Raw genomic sequence first — 18,623 nt, 5'->3', positions numbered from 1 at the left:
ACACGCACGCACACGCACGCGCTCGCACACACACACACACACACACGCACACACACACACACACACACACACACACACACACCTCCCTTTCCCCCTGCCTATCTTAGATTTTGATTTGGGTTGGGACAGGGCATGTTTGCTCTCTTCCTTGTACTCGGCAGCCGGTATAGAAAAAAAGAGCAGCATGGTTGATTATTGTTTGCGAGAAACTGTGTGTGTGTGTGTGTGTGGCAAGAGAGAGGGTAAAGAGGAAAAAAAGAAAGAAGCGGAGATTGCGAGGATTTATTTCATAGACAGTAGCCCCTGATGGGATGTGTGGTGTTCAGTTTTTCTGTGTCTGGCAGGAGGGTCCGTGATCCCACTGTGCTCCTCAGGACTGAAGGAGGTGAAACACTCATTCATCCATTCAACAGCCCCACAGTATACTGCGGCACCAGACTGTGTGCACTGGCTAGGATTTTTTTTGGGGGGGCGGAGACCTTCTTACAAGGTCTCAAGACATTTTCGAGTGACATGAAAGCACCATTTATGTATGTTGGCTGGGAACGAGAGCTCCGAGCGTCGGTCAGATACTAGGAAAAGGTTGGAGAAGTCAAAGTTAAGTGTAAATTTAACATTTCATGAATGTCAGATTAGTTTGGTGATTGTGTAGAATGGGGTGTACAGCCACTTTTATTATTTGCAGATATGCAATGTTAAGAATATTGGGCTGCGAGGCTTAATAAAACATAAGTATGTGTGTTGAAAAGTGTGTCAATGATAGCCTTGGCCACGCATTCAGATTTGTGCTCAATTGGCTTGAATGTGCCAAGAAAGTACAGACTGTGGTGCTGAGCTTCGCTGTTTCTGTGCTCATTTCTTCTAAGGCAATATCTCCAGTCCAAAATGAAACAGGGAGTTTTCAAAAAAAAATCCTATTACTGTTTCGCCCCTTTGTCGTTTTTCTTTCTTAGTTTCCACAGTCATTCAAATTATTTCTTTTTTTTTAAAGATAATCTGTATCAGAACACTGAGCAAAGACAATCCGCACACAAACCCATTTCCTTCCTCCTTTCTTCCCCAACAATGACCTCTGTGTGGACCTCGCCAACTCCAGAACCAATCAGGCAAAGAGTGGTCCGGTGGGCCGCTGTCTGTTTTTTTTCTGCGTTTGCCCTTTTCGCCAACAATTGCACTTCCATTTGAAGCAACTGATTGCCGTGGCCTTGCCCAGGGGTCCTGTGGAAGAGGAATTCAGAGCTCTGCCCTTCCGCTCATTTTGCAGCCCACCGACCATGACACCACTGGCTGGGCTCCTGCTTCAGCAAGAATTGGACTCCACAGTCCTGTTTACATTCGAACCCCGCCAACATTTTTGACCGGGCAATGGGAACCAAAGTGGACCCAGCGTGAGCCCCCAAATTACACAACATGCTCTGTGACTGTTTATCACGGACGGCAGGAGGAAGCAAGTGTTTCAGAATAGTCCTGTAAATCTGGCCGAACTAAGCTTGTTTAGACAATCACTTTATATAACGTAACTTCCTCTGCATTTACTATTTTTCATCGGCTGTGCGCTTATCTCACCAAGATGGCGAAAAGAGGCAGAGGAGCGAGATAAAGGGACAACGCTTCAAGCAGTGGAAAACAATGAGCAAAATTATACTGTACAACACCAAAAAAAAGCCATGCATACTAGTGTGAGAAAAGCATAATTGGTTTCCTTCCTTGTGGTTATCTCTCATGTTGATGGAGGCCAACATTTACTGAGAGGATGGCCAACATTTCTGCCCTTGTGGATGCACAGAAAGAAAGGGAGAAAAAGAAGGGACGAAAAGAAATGAAAGAAAAAAAGGGAAAAGAACTGAAATATTGAAGTTCTGTTTGCAGTATGAACTCTGTGGTAAAGTTATTGTCCTTTTGAAGCTTTGCGTGAGACTTCAGAAGTCTCTTGGACACTCCAGATTTACACATGATCTGGGATCACTTGTTCCCCCCTCGTGGTAAAGGACGCAATGTCCCGGAGAGAACACGGAGACAGAGGAAGATAAAACGAGGACGATTAGTGCGGCAGAGAGGAAAATCAGAGAGTGCGGGAAAAGGGAAGAAGGAGTGAGCAAGAAAGTTGAAAGAAAAAGATAACACTCAATAGAATATTCATGAACGTTGCCTCATATTCATTCATGCTCTGCTGCCGGTGATGATGGGACCTTGACACCAGAGCCCCTGCTTTTCTGATATGTAACGCGTGCACGCCCCCATTCTCTCCCCCCCCATGGCCCCAGCGTCGCCGCCCGACTGCGCCGCGCTAATCCTCAACCTCCGCTTGGATCCCTGGATGAAGGGACCCAAACAGTCTTCTCCCCCCAGAAGCCTCCGAGGCTCCCGAGCTGTACTCACTGTGTGTAATGTGATCAGGTTGGAGCAGAGCCCTCCGTCACTGAGGACAGCTTGCTGTGGAGATAAATTTGGACTCAGGGGAGGCCGCATTTCTCCCTCTCATATGACTGGCTGGATGTGGGTGCGGATGCAAAGGAAGGTGCATGAAACATGGATAAACCAGTAGAAACCGTGACCAGGGCACGTGCCTACAATGGGTTACAGCAGTGGCAGAGATTAAGCTCATGTTATATTTGTTTTAAAGATTTTTTTCTTTCGCAGGAATTGAATTGTGGGCGTCTCGTTGTGTACCTCTATGGTTTTGAGGATTCTCATTCACGTCTCAACCTCTCACAATTGCAAATTACCACATCAGCATCACGTGGCGACGGGAGCTAAACAGTCAATTCTCCATGGACATTTCTCCAGCTAGGAGTCTTTCTCCTAGAGAAAAAAAGAGACGATATTCCCATATTCAGGCTGCGAGAGGATACAGTAGTGTTTGCTGCCAAGATGAACCTGTCTCTTGCATTGTACTGTTTTCTAATGAAAAACATAGGATAAAAAAAAAGAAATCCAGCTTAGCATCATCAATTGTGATGTCAGGGCTGTCGTCAGTCATGTTTTATCGATGGTGCTTAGGTGGAGGTATTGAGTGTGTAATGGAATAGTGCTGCAATATGTAAAGCATACAGTGTAACGAAACAGCACACATACACACTGGTTGGGGGATATTGCACAGCACACAAACAAAGAGATTCAATTCAAAAGAGACAGAGACATACTGTGAGTAATAACGTTTTTTATCCAGCAGTAGCATATATAATATACTGATCCAAGCAAAGAAACCTACTGTGTAGGGAGAAGAAGTGCCAAAAGGTGCGTTCTCCATGTTATTTTTAATGAATTATGAAATACTTTTTGGGGGGCGGGGGCGGGGCTGCTGCAAGATTTTTATGTGTTTTTATTTCAGCCCAGTATTTCTAGGATCTGTGCGAGTATTGGACATGATTTACAGTGCGACCAATGACAACCTTCACTGAAGGAGTGTGTGTCTTCTCTGCAGCAGGGGGAAAGTTAAAGTGTGTGGAGGTCTGCGAGGGGGGGGGGGGGGGTGACTGTTGAGACTGACAAGTGATTTAGGTGCAGAACCCTGTTAACTTCACTGTGCCCTGCTAGTTTCCCTGTGCATATATTGTGGGCAGCATGAATCACTTTGGCACTGAACCTACTCTAGCATTTGCTCAGAAACAGCCAATATCAAACCTCTTGTCTGGTGATAAAGTTGCCTTGGTGCCGGTGTTTTTCTTTCATTCCATCGCACGTCATTATGAGGGTTGTGTGTGTGTATTACTACTTTTGTTTAGCCACAACCACAGTTTCATCCCTGCATCCTAAGGGCCTCTCAGACTGGAATAGTAGGGAGACTCGAAGGACAATAGTAAATTGCTTTTTCATACAGGATAACCATGTTTCACTCTTATTCAGTTCCTCTTCGCATCTTTGCCTCCAACACCATTTATGCTGCGTTATGTACATGTGTAACCATGGCCACTGGGAAATGGAGCTGTACAGCGTCATCCACCTGTTTTGGTAGACATATTATTTGCAAAATTTGCAGGAGCTGGTTAGATGCCACGCAATGTCACATCTGGGGGAAAATACTTCGCTTCACATATAAGGCTAGAATGCATTTGGTGTGTCCTCTGTAAAACAAATACACGCAGCACATTCAGTGGTGGATCCAGAATATGGCTAATTCGGCTGACCGGTGGTGAATTGTCTTTTGTTCTTAGGCAATTTGACATGTTGGAATCAAGATTTAAAGATAAAGTTTCTGCTCCAGTGTGGCCTAGTGAATGATAATTGTGTTCTCTCTGGATTTATTTTCTCATTGAAAGCTAACGATTGTAAATCAACCATCATCGACAAGTGTCTATTACATATTAAAAAATACCAATACATTTCTTATAATATTTTTTAAATAAAGTTTCACACACACCAATAGGCCAATATGGACTTAATAATATGTTTCAGTAAAGAGTAAATTGTTGCCAGACTTTCTAATGAAGAAAACAGATTTGTGCTCTCTGTATAACTGTCAATCGTAACCTGAATTTCTAATGTATGAACAGATGAAAAAGGAAACAAAACCCACGTCTACTCAACTCAATAGCCAATAGTTAAAGAAAATGGAAACTTGTAGTTGAATTTTAAAGAAAGAGGCCCGACCTGCCTCAGCCCTCTGCAGCGCAGGCTGCTCGTCTACTGCTTTTTATTCAAGGAATAACAACATGTCGACATGCTGTCAGCTAGGTCACGTGTACAGTCTGCATGCATGTGTCCTGAGTTATGAGAAGCGAATTCATTATTCAATTTTGTTTTGATCTGTGAATTTTTTGTTTTTTAAAAACACCCACATGCCCAATACCATTCCAGCGACTCAAGTTACGTACGCAATCCTTGAATCATGAACAGAGGGAATGGTTTATGTTCGTGCGGATGATTAAAGAATCCAGATATTTCATTTCTGTCTGATGATGAGCTACTTGCGTTCATGCATCAGGTCTGTGCTGGTCACAGTTACTGCCGATGCTCCTATCACTGAGTTTCTTCCACAATAGTTGTGGTCTGCTCTGAAACACGAGCACTTGTGTGCTTTAAGCTGAAGTTCAGCATTGCTCAGATAATTTTATTTTTCAGGCTTGCAACCTTCATATAATTACACCGCTGGTGTTTAAAGGCCATTACTGAACATGGCTCTGCTGTCATTCTAATTTCTGTGGGGCTTCATGCAGAAGTATGTATTAATTTCACCAAAACCCCTCACTTGTTCTGTTGTTTTCAAGTTTAGTCTTCTTGGTATTGTACGTACTTAATAAGTTGTTATTGCACCCTCTTCAAACATAATGCATCTTTTATTGGTTCTTCTGTGTTGATGAGCACATAGCAGCTTATTAATTATTGTTGATGAAATGTTTAGTTTTCTGTACCTGTTAAGTGAGTTTCCAGAACTTGAGTAGAAAGCTGTACAGTACATATTTTTTCCCGGGGTGTGCTGGCCTTCTCATTTTGTCTTATGGGACACAAAGTTTATGCTTTGAGCGCTCAGGTTATGTGTGTTGTTGAATATTTGTATCACAGCAGTTTGAGAGACTCAAAGCAAGTATTTTTACAGGTGCTGTACTCCTATTACCATGTTCAGCAAATGTAATATTCATCTCAGGTCTAATGTAGTAGGTGATGGTGTTATAGAGTAGTTCTATTTACAGCCAAATGCATCCCTAAAGTAGAGAATGAGAAAATGAAAGGCAGTGAAAAAGAACCAATTATATTTGGCAAGTGAACAAAGGGGAGCAGCAAATATGATTTTATCTATCTTAAACTTAGTATGTACTGTTAGCACTGTGCAAACAACAAACACGGTTTATTAACCCCCTTCTTGAATGGGGCAACTATCAGTCACAGATTTGCATTTCGAAACTAAAATAACCAATGATGTGTATGAATAATGCATTAGTGTATTAGTGTTTCTGTTTTTCTCAGATTTCATGAATTCAGATGTTTTCTCCTACATGATGGAAGCTTGATTGAGCACAGATGAGGTCTTTCATTGGCAGATATTTGAATTGAATCTCTCAAACTATAATGGGCATCGTCTCTTCCACATAGAAACACACACACGCAGTTAGAGCACTGCACAATTTGATCCTCAATTAAAGCTCAACTATAACAATACCAGTCTGAAAACCTAATAATGATAATAATAATGATAATAATAATGATTGCGGGTTGCATGGCCAGCTGACATATTGCTGATTGCACGGGGCTCATCTGAGATTACAGGCTGTGGCACAGATGTAATTGATCTGCTGTGCGTGTGGAATCAACACCCGGCGTTATATTAACTCAGACCTCTGAGCAGGTTTCCTCCTACGACCACCTCATGCGACTCCTCCGCATCTGAGATGTTTTCATCTGTCATTTCAGTCGCATGTCTCCCTCACTGAAGTTCATGTGATCGCATCGCAGGCAAAATGGCCCAGTGCTGCCGAGGCTGATTAAAGAGGCATCAAGTCCCGGCCTTTGGCTTTGAAAACTAAACACGTCAGCTTATATGTAAGTAGTATTGAGTATAAACCATTGCTTAAACAAGCCCTTCCAAATCGAGGAATGGATCCTTTCCAACAACATCCTTTTTTTTTTCAGAGCCCAATTAATTTAACTTTTTAAACTTTGCAGAAAGTTTCTAACTGGTTTGTATTCCAAGTCTATTCATTAGCTGGATTGAGTGGTTTGAAAACAATCGTATTTTAATTGTCTGTGTTTGATTCCTACCAGAGCAGGGGCTGTAATTAAAAGAGGAGCAGACGGGGGGGAGATAAATTGAGAGTTAAATGGCCAAAGTGTCCAAACGTGTTCAGGAATTAAAGGGACGGAAGAGGTTTCCAGCCTTCTGAGTTATGGATACTAATACAAATACTATGTACAACATAATAACGAGCGTTCCTACATGAAATGTATGCACATAATTCCATATTTATGTTTCGAGAAATATTATGGAGAAAGTCATTCACCCAGAATGAATGCTTTTTCAGTGTGGCAACAGAACAACAAACATAAAATATGTTGTGCGTCTGCCCTGCAGCCTGGTAATAATCCCTCAGCAAAACTTTTCCACCGGGACGGCTGATGTCTGATGCTGCCCGAGATCATCAAGAGAAGAAAAAACTCTGGAGCCGTACGTGAACTGTTGCAACCGCAGCGGAAAACAGAAAGGAAAGAAGATATTTCCTCTTACACTGGGCTAGTCTTATCTTTATGTGTTGCCACGGTAACGTCATATAATTCAGTATTAAATCCGACATCTGTATCACCGGGTGGTGCGCCACAAACCCAGGCACATTTTCCACGTTACATAGATAGCCGTGTTCACGCGGTGACAATATCCCGTTACATATAATTTTGCTCACGACTGTCGGAGCGGCATTAACTCTCCGCTGACCCACAGGCTGACCCGCTCTGTTAACGCGTTATGCTGAAAAGTGCTGAGTGGCCGCTTACTACAAATGGGATTTCCTTATCTCCAGTCGGAGGGTATTCTGTCATCAGCAATAGATGACTTTCTCCATTCTGCTCTGTAATTCATTTCCTTTGCTTTCTCTGCGCCTCGCGTCTCCCTCTCTGACAGGTGAGACAGATAAAACAGCGCCAGCCTGTTGTTTGCAGATGGCTGTCGAGGATCGCAAACTTCACAGGGGCAGATAATGTGAACGCAACAAGCTGCAGTTCTTGAAAAGCTACGTGGGAAATGGGAAATGGGAATTAAAGATACAATCCAAATGTAATTTTATAATTAAAAATTGATGCACACATTCAATTATTCAACATGCGTACGGGAGAGATAATTTTCAATTTCTCTCAGACGCTCTGCAGTGCCACGAGTTCAACTGGTTTCTGCCTGTATGCTGATCTGCATGGTTTATAATCTATCATTCGCATTTTGCACACACACACACACACACACACACACACACACACAGTCAGTGGCTTCAGCGTTGTGGCCCCCCGGTGCAGCCTCTGGGGCCCGTGGCAGCCGAGTGTAATTTCATTATCTCCAGTTGCACAAATGTCGTGGAGCTGGTAAAACGTCAGCAGCTCTAAATGACGGGTGAAGTCAGGACGCACTCTGCACAAAGTGCAGCGGACGGTGCCGAATGGCAGCGTGAGCGGAGCGTGTCATTTGTCTTTCTCAGAGCCAAGCATTTTTCTGACAACTTGGACATTTACAGTCCATTTGTGTTGGGAAATATCTATGCGACAATGAGTGAAGAGAAGGCTGCTGTGTCGATTAAAAAAAGAAAATGATAAAGCGAGAAAGGAAACCTTGAGGATGAATGCAGTTTTTTTATTTCACTGTGAACAAAGCATGTGCCTGTGTGTTTGAGAGTCACGTAGAGTGTTTTAATTCTCTGGATGATTGTGTTCCTTCACTCATGTCCTTGGGGGCATTGCATTCCATCATGTCGACACTCCTCTTTTTACCCAGGTAGCAGCGGACAGGAACCTGCTCTGCTAACCCTAACCCCTGCCGGCCAAGGTCAATAGTGAGTCATTACATCCTCCTCCCCGCACATTTTCCAACTCTTTAATGGTGCGTGCCTTCACCTGCCAACAGACGGAGAGAGAAGATTGAAAAATCATCATCTCTTTATCCGACCTCCTGCCAAGCTCTCGCTCTTTCAACTCCCCATCTCGCCCGTCCATCTGTGCCGCCCCTATTCTCTTCTGCTTTGTAATGTTGACTGGGTGCAATAATTCTCCTCTGCTCCTTGACATTGATCCCAGCGATTTAAATCCTCCAACTCATGACACAAATCACCTGTAATTTACAGCCACCCCTTCATTTCGCTCATAATATGCTCCAGTGAGAATTCAATGTTCTGTGTCCCCCCCCCACTCTGTTCCTCGCTCTTTGTTCTCATCAAACCCCTTTTTCTCCCTCCCGCTCTCATCGCACTTGTACCTTAACTGCATCGCGATTTATGGCCCTGGCTCTCCCTTGTATCAGAAAGAAAGCCCATGCAAGCACAGAGTGAATTCAAAGTCTAACACCCTCCTTTTGAATAGCTGCTGGGATGTAAAGCTGAAAATGAAATGCCAGCTCTGCCGCTTAAATAGACAAAGGCTGGACCCATCAATACTCAGCAAAAGATAATGTTGGCATACATCACCAGAGAGACCTATTTTATTATGTTCATTCTCTGGTTTGAAACACTCCCTAAATTGATCGGCTTCTCCACAAAGGCTCCTCAACAGGAGAGAAAATGCTGTCACGTGGTCCTTGCTGAAGGTTACTGTCAAGTTTTTGAGATGGGTTTTATCCTTTTTTCCGTCGTTTGCTGAAAAGTTAAAAGCAATTTGCTGCTTGATTCAACTTGTGACGGCATAAATCCCGACTATTGTTTTCCCTCAGATGGAAATGTGAGGGTGCATCAGAAAGCATCACATCAGAGACGTTTTATATCAAACTTGGGGCTCGTCGGAGAGGGAAAAGGGGGCTGGACTGTGTCACAAACCAGCGAGTGGAAAATGTCCTCTGTCACTTTAGTATCTGCAGGTAGAAGCCTTGCAGATGTGGCACTTCAAGAGTGGAGGTTCCAATCACCTATGAAATGGAATTATGGAGCACTTCACGGCTCACTGGCATTTGAACGCTTTCAGCGGTATGCGTTGAATGGGAAGAGGCTTAGACAGCTAGAAAATGATACGGCCCCCCAAACTATAGACACAAAGAAACTACAGCGTGGTCCCTTTAACCATCGCTTTTCTGTTTGCTGTCCTTACCACAAAACGCGGCCCGTCTCTCTTTTTTCTTTCTATTTTAATGCTTTTTTCTCTCTTTTGCCAAAATTGCAATAATTTAAACCTGGATTGTGATTGAGACCTTATGGACTTCTAAGTTATGGGTCACTATTTTACACCCGCTACAAAGTGGCACCAAACACAAGGCGAGTGTCTCTGCTAGTTTCAGATCGATGCACTTGTCAACCCAGCATCCCCGTTGCTTAAAGTGGAAATAGACTTTCTGGCATGAACTTGTCATTACGGTGTTAAGACTGATTGCACTGTGTAATTGTGATAGAAAAATGACACAATCCTTGCTTTCACCATGTTAGTCTCTTGGTCGTCGGGACGTGGGACTGCATCGCCCATTTTGTTTCCAAAACAAGGAGGAGAAAAGTGCTCTCCCGGTATCTATCCCCAGTGACGTAAATAGCAGATGGTGGAAGGTTATTTGTTTCAATTTGGATTTTTATGGTTGTTTTCTGCTTTGGACAGTAGCCAGCCTGCTGACATTGAGTTAGCTGATGAAGCTAAAGACACAAAGTAGTTTTCAGTGTACAAACTTCTTTTTTTCTCTCTTCTGTTATCTCCACGGAAGAGATAACGGAAGAGGGCTTTCTCAGGGGCTTTCGCAGGAGTACCTGCGTCCTTAGCGGCATCTTGATACAGCAGCGTCTTTATGACAAGGACCAAACAGTTATACCACCTGGAACCACTAGGGGCACAAGAGCAGTCTGTTGCCTCTTTAAAAGACGAACGGAGCGCCAATGGCCCTGTTGGTCCTAGAGGTGAAGGTGTGGTCGAGCGCCTTGTTGGTGAATCAGCACAAAGCAACAAAAAGCTTGTCTGAAATTGATGACGTTGTACTTTTTTATTTTTTATTTTATTCTATTGATATTATCAAGATGTTGATATGCACTTATATAGGCAAGTGTACAACGTGCATACATTTTGCTTGTTACACACACAGCTACCTCCTTCCATGCCTGTTTCCCATCAGGGAACTGGTGGAATCCTGCGGTTCCCGCACAATAGATGGTTTGCTCGGATACTTCCACTTGGCACTTAAGATTCGATCTGTTTCCTCTTCAGAGAAGCACTTTTCGTCATTATACTAGCAGTCTGCCAAGGGTCAAGCACACTTCACTTTTAAAGGCAATGGGAGACTGCACTGTGATTGGTTTATTGCATGTTATGCCCAAAACAGACCCTTGATTAATTCAGAGGCTAAGTACAACCCTTTTGAACAATGCCCCTGGTGCATTTACCCTTTTCCCCCACTATTAAACAAGCAGAAGTGGATTTGGACATGCTCTAAATGCACTTTCTCCATGCACTGGAAACCATGCACTGAGATTGTTAAACTAGAGCCTATGGTTTTGACAGTGCTGAAAGATTGGGTACCTAGGCAAGAACTGAGGAAGGAAACTTCTGTGTTGGAAAGTATAAATGAGTTCATCTAGGCGACCACTGTGAGTCTATGAAAAACATATTCCATGTCATAAAAAAGTTCCGCCAAACTAAGTCCTGCAAAAATGTCTTCCATGTTTCTTTAAACTGATGAAAACACTATAAAAATTATTGCGGCTATGGCAAACCTCTGACCTTCAAGTGCTGATTAAAAGAAAACACTGTGTCTTCCCAGAGTAAAAAAAAAAAGGCCTGGCAGAGATGGAGAGACGGCAAAGATGGTGAGGTATGATCAAAGACGAGCAGGAGATAAGAGAAATAGCTCAGGCAGAAGAAAAAAAACTACTGGCGTCACAGAATGGGAACAATATACACTAAATCTAAGGGGCCCATTTAAATGATAATGGATCTCGGAAAAGTGGCCCAGCTCTGCTCACAAAGTTCACAAAAACAGTCCAGAGAGTTTAACACAATCTATTTAAGTTTTGTGCAGATGTAAATATACCAGCAAACACAACGCTTGACATTTTCCATTTTCCTTTTGTGTTGACCTTTAATTTTGGCAAAACAACATAATGAAGAAAAACAGACAACGGCGGCTACATTTTGTCTGTTTTCACTCAACGCGGACCTTATTTACAACAAAAGAGATATTGTAGCCACAGAGACTGAGACGTTTCTCTCATTAAAATTTCATCAGGACGAGATCTTTCATTTTTAATGATTCCGTTATTCCCCTCGAAAGTTGGCAGTTTTTTTTGACCTACAGACGTTGTTTTTTTGTTTATTAAAGATTTGACGTATAGTTCAGTGTAGTTGGATGCATTAAAGTGATGAAACTTCCCAAGTCAATAGCTGGCAGACCTGCAGTTTCATTGCACTTAAAGTATGGCAATAATACTACAGATCAGGATTTCACCTTTTACGTCTGACAACTCAAATAGCTTTCTGCCTGGATTGTGGTTGATTGAATTGCTGATGTGTTTCTCGCGCGCGCGCGCGCGCGCGCGCGCGTGTGTGTGTGTGTGTGTGTGTGCGTGTGTGTGTGTGTGTGTGTGTGTGTGTGTGCTCTGAGTGAAAAAGGGAATTATATAGTTAGGCTGTTTATTGATATTGTGAGACTTGGGTTTCTCCACACACACAAACACATCTTTAATCTTCATTGAACATTTGTCCCAGCCTGATATTGTTATGCTTTGCAACCGTCAATGAAGCTCCGTGGAGAGCCATACCTGGTTTCAGCACCAACGGGATTAGAGAGTCTGTCCAATTTAGGTTTTTAGTATTCTACTGTCGTGGCAAAAAGTATCACCACAATGTGAATGTATTTTTTATTTGACTCTTTCTGTATATCTTCTTCCAAATGAGCCATAACACTTCCTCCTTTAGCCATTTGTAAAACCATCCCTTTGTAAATCTGTTAGCCATATATCCAGACCTGCAGTAGAAGCAGTCTTGTGCTCTCAGCCACTTTCTTTCATCTGTCTTTACTTTTTTCATGCAGGTATGAATAGTCAACTGGTAGCTGTACAGCTGGTGGAAAGGTAAGTGGTTGTAAATCATCACATGAGTCTGCTGATGCCAGTCAGTCAATTGCTGCTTTTCTTATGAAAAACATTCTTCTCCAAATCTTTTAGCTTGTCATTAAGTAGCATTCAGTGCAGGTATTCCAATGGGACTAGGATGAGGAATATTCTCTGCAGCCCTTAAATATGAATCTTAATTATTCAGTTATCTGATGCCATATGGTGTAACTCCTTATAGAATCATGGATTAATCTTAATATTGAGCTTGATTAGCACTACCTGGTTACACTCTGAAATGACACACAATCCGAAATTTGCTCAGCAATCCAAGTAGAGCTGATGTTGTGCACATTGGCGATACAATTCACCAATCACTTCTTAGGGAGTGAGATTAAGAATTGCGATGTCATACATTGCTAAAAGCTACCTGGCTATGTTCATGAAAAATAGTTGCAGAAAGTTAGCAACAAGTAGAGCTGCAATGATGAATTAATTGGCACAAAATTCATCAGCTATCTATTTTGATAATAAAGAAATATTCCCAAAAGGCAGGACGTAGTAGAGTAAACTGAATATCTTGTCATAATTGTCCATGAATTTAACCGTCCTATTACATTTGTTTGGGCTCGTATGGCCAGTGGGAAATTTAAACAAGAATGTTTCATTATTTTCAAACATTTCATTGACAAAATAGTTGATTGATTGATTGATCGATAATGAAAATTATCATTAGTTTCAACCCTGGTTGAACCCCTAGTCACAACTGTGGATAATTTGATGCAACACAATTCACAGAACTCCTGAATCAATGGATTGCCCACTTACCCATGTTTGCACAAAACAAAATAAGCTCCCCTCAATTTATGAAATCCCTTACCATAAACACAATGTCAGGCTAGATAAAGCAATTCAATCTTACTAAGCAACATTAGTGCAATATATTTAGGTTAAAATCTACTCGAAAACACAGTTTTCTTAAGCTATAGCTCTGTCCAACATAAAACCAAAATGCACAACAAAGGCTCATGCAGCAGCAAAATTATACATTTAACAACAATAGCAGTTGCTTTATGTTACTTAGTTGGGATTGATAAACATTAGTTATATGCTTTTTAAAGTGGTAAAATAAAAGAGTGATGATACAATCAGACCAGCCATATGCCCATGTTTTAACCTAATGCAGACCAGACAGACATAAGGCTTAATCTATTCTGAGGAAGCACAAAATGTGGCGCTGGGCTTTCGGTTGACAAGATGGTAAATGCCTCTGCCAGACTATACAATTCCATTATAATTGTAATTTGTGTTCATGAAGTCAAACCTAGTGAAATAACTGGGGCCCCTGGCATTACCCAAGATGCATCTGACTTCGATTTCCCCTCAGAAACACTAATGGGACATTTCTTCTCCAGAGAAACAAAAAACGAAAATACACAGCAGAGCCCAGTGTGGAGAATATAAATAATGTGTCAGGAGATGGTATTTATCTTAAGGCTATTCTGTCAACACTCGATGTCCCATCCTCAAAATGATTTGTCTCCAAAATTTACATTTTTATCAGAACAATGATAAAATATTGACACGTCTGTCACCTCAAGTTTTTGGTGAACAAAGAAGAACGGCAATGTTCTCCAGTGGCATGAAGAACACAGGAAGGATGTGGACTGGCAGTTACTCTGGATTGCGCATTTCAAGCTTGGCACTTTTCCTGATTTCAGCCTTTTCCTTTTCCCTCAACTGCAACTGCCAATGTGAGGACACCTAACTGCTGGCTGGATTACGTTCAGAGGCAACTACTTATTAATCAGCCCACATTTTGGTCTCTCCCATTGGTTCCCCTCCTGGATCCCATTGTATGGGGCCCACACATGCCCAAGCATAGCACACCGGTAATAGGGACCATTGTTGGGCTCCCACTGCATATTGCCTGGATTAAATTATTGCAGTCCAGCACGGTGAATTAAGATGACGAACATGGCAAACATTATACCCAAAGCAGCAGACAAGTTGAAAACTGCACATGCTGCCTTTTGAATTGGATTGTGTGCTTTCATGTTGGGAACACAAATGTCCAGATGCCCAATATATGCAATTTGCGTATTTCTTCATAAAACCTCTAAATTACTGCTCGTAACTCTTTGGTGAGGCTTGTACTTTGTTATTTTAAGAGATCAAGGTAATTCCATCATATCCAAAAAAAATAATATTTAGTTTAGGTTGGAATGCTGTGTGCATGATGCAATTATGTACGCATAATTGCTTCCCTACAACATGATGGATTTCACAGCCCGCAATTTACTGCATGTGGGCTAATGCGAGTAGACGGGAACAATTCCTCTTCATTAGACTGTTCCGCCATTCTCAGTGACAAAAGTCCAATGTTCACATGATTGCAAAAAATACACAAACTAGCACCACAACGGCCATGTGCACGCTTCCTCCCTCTGCAGTCTTCATTAACAAGGGTAGTCGAGAGGTGTTCCAGAGATGAAACACCTCCTTCCAACTGTCCCGTTAAATGATTCCAAATCAGAGGACTTCAGACTTTCATTGCAGGGACAGATGTTGACAGGTTTCTTCTATAATCCGATCACAGTGAAGCCAAAATGTGATATCAGCTGTAATTGTTGGCAACTGCAACTACAAATCTTCACTTTCACAGGTGATACATCTGTGACGCTGCAGCAGTGGAAACACTGGACTCTCTGTGTCGGGGTTTAACTTCACAAAAGACAAAACAGTAATGCAAGCTATATAATTCAACATTACTTATGGTAACATATACTGTACTGTAATAAAAATGCTTCTTTCCATTCCTGAGCAATGAAGGATCCATCGGGTGGATGCTTCCCAGCCCAACTTATCCCTGGATACAACTTCTTTGTACCGTGGGCAACTGCAGCTCCGCGAGTTCAAGATAGCGTTGTTAGTTGTAGTTCCATATTACAGATGGTTGAGCATATGCACTGTGAAAAATATTGTATTCAGTATATTTAGATGCTGAAGCCTTTCTTTCACTTGCACTGTGGAGGCCATTGGTGCCTGGTGGTGGGTTGGTAATTGGGGATGTGGGGGTGAGAGACAAGTCCCCTTTGGAAATCCCCAGCAGATCGGCCATTATCCCGCACTGGGGATTTGGTAGCTGCCCCACTGCTGACATTTCCATTTATATCTGCCACGTCTGGATCCCGAGAAACTGACAGAAAACGAGACGGAGAGAGAATGGAAGGAGTCAGTTGTTGCTTGCAAGGCTTTTTTAAGTCTGTAAACAACACATTTGAAGTGTGTGCGCGTGTGTGTGCGCACACCCGCCAACAATAGACTGGGATCTTATCCTTCCTGGTGCCAGGATGTTAGCTGTGTAGTAGCACTGCTGCACAGGCGGACTGGCAAGAGGAATTAAATGAAGCACTGTACTGGTGTGCACTCAGTGGAGTCAACAGTAAGGGCCGGCCCAGTGAGACAAGGGAATCGAATTAATAGGAGTGGAAGTTTCATGTTGTTGTCTTTCTTTTGATAGTATTTGAAAAGAAAAGTCTCTGCAGTCATCTGAGCATAGCTAAAGAGAAACGATCAGGCCATCTCTCTAATGCAGTAAAGTAAATTAAACTTTTGTGAGTTCAATAAAGAATTGATGTTGCACTGCATGCTTCAAAGATTGGATTGGATTTCACTCGTCTAAATATGCGTCCAGCAGCAGGAATGAAGGGGGTCCAATTTGATATTTAAAATTTAAGACTTTTATAAAAGTCATGCTTCATGTATGGTCTGGTGCCAAACACCATCTTATTGTGATAAAGCATTTCAGAATAGTTGCTGTCATTACCACCTATACATAACATCAACCAACATCAACATCAACTCACATAAAGGTACGTTTTCAGATTTTACAGTTTGAAGCAGTGATGCATCACATTTAGCTGCCAATGGTGCTGGATAACGTTAAAGACAATATTATGTCTAGTGTTCTGTGCTAACAAATGCTTTGCCTGTGTAATGTATTACATCAATGTATAATTTGTAACAAAGTGCTCCATTCCTCATCACCACCACCAGTGTCTGGGCCCTGAAGGAAGTCGCCTTGGTATCTGAAGCACCTAATTCATAGGAAAGCTTCCACTGTGTTCTACTTCCTGCCAGGGTCTAAGCACCAAAGTCTATTCCTCCTGCTCACAATAAATCTAATTCTATTATAATTTACTTATTCACATTTGTTCCTCCAGATTGAAATTAGGTGCAATAAAGTGCAGTAAGAACATTTTAATCGTATTCCTGTGCTCCATTAACATCGTACTTTCTTCTTGCTCATCCTCTGGACCCAGGCACGATGATGATGGAACAGATAGTGATTCTAACATTACTGTACTGCACTACTAACTGGACGGTTGCTGATGACAAGCCAGGACTTGATCGAAGAGGAGCACGAAGGAGAGGAGGAGGTATTTTTAAAAGTCACTGTGTGTTTATAAAGTATGTATAAGTGGTTTGCACCTAAAACCAGCAGGCTGAGCAGGGTCAACCTTTGAATAAAACATCCACAATATTATTTGACTTGAAATTTTGGATATAAAATAGTCAGTAAGAATGATAAAGTCATTTGTTTTTTTTAACTCCATATTTACAGCATCTCACCATCTGCCTCTACCTGTGGTGTTGAAGACTACTGTGTATTTGAAGAGGCCTTTCAGTATTGTAGAAAATCGCTGTGTCTATGTTATATTTGAACAGGCCTGGTGTAGTGTTGTCTGCTATATACCGCTGTGTCTTTTAATGTCGTGTAAGAAAGACATGGTACTGAGTCAGAGCACCTGCCTGTCGCTGTCTGTCGGCGGTGATATTGAACCGTTCTTCAATTGATGCATGTAGAGAGCAGCGTGCTGTCCTCAGCGCCGAAACGTTTTAACACGACTGGCAACCAAGCTTGTCTGACAAAAGTGGCGTCGCTGAATGTTTTCTTAGACATAGAGCCGGCTTGGCTCAATAAGTGTCAATTTGTGTTTATGGATAGAATTGGATATATAAGCTATTAAACAGCTTTGAATTTTAAAATGACTTATAGAATGCTCTTGCCATCGTCCTTTTCTTAGAGTGGAAATGGTTTATCCGGAGAAAAATCCCTCTGGTGGCGAGAGGTCTCACGCAGGTAAAAAGAAAAAAAATGTCCAAACCAAAACAGTTGCAATTTATATGTGCCAGACGCCCACAGGCCGTGAACAGGAGGATCTATCCACTTGTCTCCGAATAAAAGGCCCATGGGATCAGCACAGTGGTTGGATGAATGAGATGCTGTGCCTGACACCAAGAGATTCCAGTTAATAAATGGTGCGCTTGATCTGGGGCCAACTGTGCAATTGTATTTAGACAGTCTGATGAATTGGGGACCAGGATCTGTCCTTACTTTTCTTCCTGTGCAGAGGCGATAATTCATGTCGGAAGGCCTGGTGTCATCTCTAAACTGTAGGATTCTCTGTTACAACTGTAAGAGAGAGAACCTCACACCACTGACTGGAATACCAAATGCTGTTCACTTGTCAGTGTACATTTGTAAAAGTGAGGTGAAGACTATTAAATGAAATTAAATGAACTGAAAAATCCAAAGGCCAAGGGACAACAGGGGTATTATTGCTGTTTTTACTTTCGAAATTTCAATGTCAATGCTCATCCATTTATCTAAAGGAACTGTTTAAACTAGATCCAAAGTATCCTCCCTTCAGAGGTTAATTTACGGTAGTCATGTACTTGTACCTGTTGCATTATACATCTTAGTATTGCTACTCCAGTCATGGAGCTATTTGTTTTTGCAAGAACAACAATGTATTGTCTTCATCCACAACTATGGCAACAAAACAATAACAAATGAGGGAATCTAGCACCAAAGATGTAGCCATAGAAAAATATGACCAAAAAAAAAAAAATGCATAAATGTTAACGAAATTACACCAGACAAAAGATAACAATAACCACGTTACTTGAATGAGACTA

At 42.0% G+C, this 18,623-nt stretch overlaps 1 protein-coding gene across 9 annotated transcripts in view; it reads left to right on the top strand.

Moving 5' to 3' along the window:
* Positions 1 to 18,623, top strand: part of syndig1l (synapse differentiation inducing 1-like) — a 174,840-nt gene that overhangs the window by 98,229 nt on the left and 57,988 nt on the right. For 4 of the 9 annotated variants that reach the window (XR_004786441.2, XR_004786439.2, XR_004786440.2 and 1 more), the window contains exons 6-8: positions 12,620 to 12,659; positions 16,964 to 17,080; positions 17,729 to 17,784. The exons of 1 other annotated variant lie outside the window; for it this stretch is intronic. The gene's annotated coding sequence lies outside the window, so the exon portion shown is untranslated. Of the gene's footprint in view, positions 1 to 12,619; positions 12,660 to 15,303; positions 15,382 to 16,963; positions 17,081 to 17,728; positions 17,785 to 18,623 lie in introns of all 9 variants that reach the window. 4 more of the 9 variants (XM_047328681.1, XM_047328683.1, XM_047328682.1 and 1 more) reach the window with 4 other exon arrangements.

The sequence above is a fragment of the Scophthalmus maximus genome, chromosome 18 (assembly GCF_022379125.1).
Source record: "Scophthalmus maximus strain ysfricsl-2021 chromosome 18, ASM2237912v1, whole genome shotgun sequence".
Lineage (NCBI taxonomy): Eukaryota > Metazoa > Chordata > Actinopteri > Pleuronectiformes > Scophthalmidae > Scophthalmus > Scophthalmus maximus.
Note: the sequence above shows the minus strand (reverse complement) of the source record. Positions and strands in the feature narration are given on the sequence as shown.